Source organism: Rhinopithecus bieti, unplaced genomic scaffold (genome assembly GCF_001698545.2).
Source record: "Rhinopithecus bieti isolate Rb0 unplaced genomic scaffold, ASM169854v2 scaffold_21441, whole genome shotgun sequence".
Taxonomy (NCBI): domain Eukaryota; kingdom Metazoa; phylum Chordata; class Mammalia; order Primates; family Cercopithecidae; genus Rhinopithecus; species Rhinopithecus bieti.
Genome location: NW_016810151.1, coordinates 303,772 through 307,524, shown reverse-complemented (window position 1 = coordinate 307,524; position 3,753 = coordinate 303,772).

The following is a 3,753-nucleotide window of genomic DNA, read 5'->3' as shown; positions in this document are numbered from 1 at the left end:
GGGGTGGGGGAGGTGGGTGAGGAGGAGGAAGGGAGAGAGAGAGAGACAGGAGGAGAAGAGAAGAAAAGAAAGAAAGGGCAAATTGCAAACTGTAAATAAGTAGCTTACATCCAGAATTTATAGAACTCTTACAACTCAGTAAGATAATCCAATTAAAAATGGGCAAAAGATTTGAATAGTATTTCACAAAAGAAACCGTAAAACAAACATTACTACGTAGGTGTTCAGCTCCGTTAGTCGTTAGAAAAAAGGAAATTAAAGTAAAAAACATGATCTCCCTTTTTCCTCCAATGGCTATGATTTGTAAAAGTGGAAATACCAATTGTTGGCAAGGATATGGAGAAACAAACTAGCGTACATTGCTGGTGTAAAGAGGAATTGGTCCACCCATTTTAGAAAACAGTTGTATATTTCTCAAAATGGTAAAAATAAATTTCCCAAAGGGCCCTAAAAATAATATGAATTACTTTTATAGGAGGTAAACACATGATATAGCAATGTGAACAGCAGTTATCAGTCAGGCCATTAGTCTTCAATACTTCAAGGCTCCTTCCAACTCTCAGCTACTAAGATCCTTTTATGCACAAAGGTTTTGACACTAGAGATAATAGAAATAACACTTAATTGTGTATCTAAAGGCCTGAGTTTTAGATGCATGTTTAACTTTGATGTTTAACTTTGGGGAAATTTAGCTAGAAAATTTCCTCAACTCTAAAATCAGAGGATTTGAGATAATTTTTTATCTTTCCACTTTTGAGCTTCTATGAATTGGGATTGAGATTTGACCTGTTTTACCCCACTGTGATTAAGAGTCATAAAATAGAATTCTAAGAAAAGAAGAGCATTGGAATTAGAGCCATTACCTGTTTTACCTTAGGCAAATTATCTAAACTTTCTGATGCCTTATGGCCCTTAAAATGCAAAATGAGAGGATTATAAGATTTCATAACTTCATGGTTAATCTGAAGATATTTTACACATTAGAGATGTAGTTGGTTGGTTTCCTTCTTCATATCTAGAAAAACTCATTTCATGCTTTGTTCTGAGAGACAGTCAATGGTCTTCAGAAACCCTAAGGACAAAGATAGCCACAACATGATCCAGAGAGAGCAATCTGAGAAAAGATTTAATTAATCACAAACAAGTTTAAATTTAGTTTACTCACCCAGTGTTTTTAAATGTTCCTGTAGTAACATCTTTGAGGAAGTCAACTCTAGTCGATATTGTCTTTTCAGTGACAAGTGTCAAGTACCTTATGAGGTGGGCATTGTGTCGTGAATCATTTTTGTAACACAGTTCCTCTTTCCTTTGAGCTACTTTGGTGATCCAGAGTTTTCTCCTCATTTTCCCTGCTTCTATTCTTTTCACTAGTACAAAACAATCTGTAGACAAGACAGCTAACAGTTCCTCCAAGTAATTTCTTAACAGTAAAAATGAATACCTCTTAGTGTTCCTGAAATCATTCCTTATATGTCTCTGATTCAAGCACTTTTACCACATATCCTGTAGGTACTATTCTGTCCCCACCCACATCAGGAGACACTGAATATGATAGCAGTGAGTCACTTAATTTCAGAATCAGCCTAGTCTGCTCAATGCGTTGATATTATTTCTCACTGTGGCCTTTTTACTATTTACTTGAACTTCTGGTTTGAGATGTTTCCACTCTGTTTGCAGCCAGATTTCTAGAGTACTTAGACTTTTTAATCCTTTATTCATTGGCTATTGGACCCATCTCTCCATTGTCCTTCCTTGGATCTTACATCTAGCTGAGAATAAGGTGACATAAACCTACTTTGGTCTAATGTCCTGGCCAGTCTTCAATAAGGAGTCGAGGAGTAAGAGGCTGAATATAGTCTAATTTTTTTTCACATCCTTGGTTGGTGCTGATTGACTAGCAGCTAGACTCCAATGGCAGTTGTGACCATGTTTTCAGTGACACTTCAAAGACCATCTTAGATGTGGTATGGGTGTCATAATCCTTCCCTCCCCACCAAATATGTTCATGTCCTAATCCCTGGAACCTGTGAATATGTTATGTTACATGGCAAAGTGGATTCTTTAGATGTGCTCAAGTTGATGACCTTAAAATACATTATCTAGGTAGATCCAATCTAATCATGTGATCCTTAAAAGCAGAAAACCTTTCTAACCTATGAGAGAAAGAGGTATGAAGAAAGAAGACAGGTCATAGAGATGCTACATTGCTGATTTTGAAGATGGAGGAGGGAAATCATGGAGCTTAGGAATGCAGGTGGCCTCTAGAAGATGGAAAAGGAAAGGAAATGGATGCTCCTCTAGACTCTTCAGAAAGGAAAACAGCCTTGGTGACACTCTGATTTTAGCCTATTGAAACCATGTCGAATGTCTGACTGCAGAAATGTGAGCTAATAAACATGCTTATTCAACTACCAAGTGTGTGACAATTTAATGCAGCAATAGATAACTACTAATGCAAAAGCTAAAGAGGTTAATATTACTTTTGTTAAGCTGCACTTATTCTTTAATGATGTTGACTATTATTTTAATTTTTGTTTGTTTTAGACATAGGCAGTGAAATTATATTATTAAGGATATAAATATGCTTATGGAACAAATTTAGGCACAGGAGAAAATGTTGATGGAAATATTGTCATTAACTATACAAAGAAATTCAGTGTATTGGGTAATTTAAATATCTTAATCTTTATCACTCAAGATTATATTTTTAAATACATTGGAATTATTCACTGTACCAACGTGACTATCACCTACACCACCTCAGGGTTTTTTTTTTTATCTATTTTTTTTTTAGGTTTCACTGACTTTCTCTCCCCGAAATGATTATCATCACTTCCAGCACCACAAAATTATGCCATGCATGTTGTTTAAGAACTTCTCAATTATGTATGTTTTGACTAAATTTGTCATGTAACAAACATTCTTCCTTCCTGACTTTTTGGAGAAAGAAAGGTGAATTATTTTGTTGATGTTGAAAATTAGTACATGAAAATTAATTTTCTATCCTTTTATACTCAGAGCAGCACTTACGTTACTACCAATAATAAAACCTGAACTCTCTACTAAGGAAGACTAACACCACCATCACTCATCTCCCAAAGTGAAGAAGTGCCAGGGAGCCCTAATTTGATTCTTCTTATAACTCTTGGAGAAAGTTGCCATTTGAAAATTAACTTGATTTCAGAATGAGGCATTGATTTAGAGACAGATAACATTTTAAAAATATATCCTTTTAATTCTCGAATGAGTAAGGACAATATTTTGCTGTTTATTGGTATAAAACAGCCCTGTCCCAGGTATACAAGGGTATACGTAAGTCTGTAACATCATTAGCTACAGTGAATTTACTTTACTAGAAAGCGTAGCAAAATAGGATTAACTAAAGATATATTTTTAATAAGAAAATGCTTTGAAATAACATGAAATCAATGAACATTTTGACTGTACAATTTACTCATCAAAGTATCAACGTATGTCAGCTCATGTGTGAATTACACTAGATAATTCTAAACACAGCCATGTGCTCAGCAATGTGTGAAATAACTCATAAGCTATTCTCTAAGGGGGTGTACTGAAAACTTCTAAAAGTATCCCAGATGTTTGGTCACAGATAAGAGATATACTTTAAGGCAGCCTTCCAAGTGAATGTAAACTTTTCTGAAGTGGCCTTTCCAGTAACATATTACTATTGTGAATACTCTGTACTTATTTGTAGTGCTGTTGGATTTTTTTTTTTTTTTTTTTTTTTTTTTT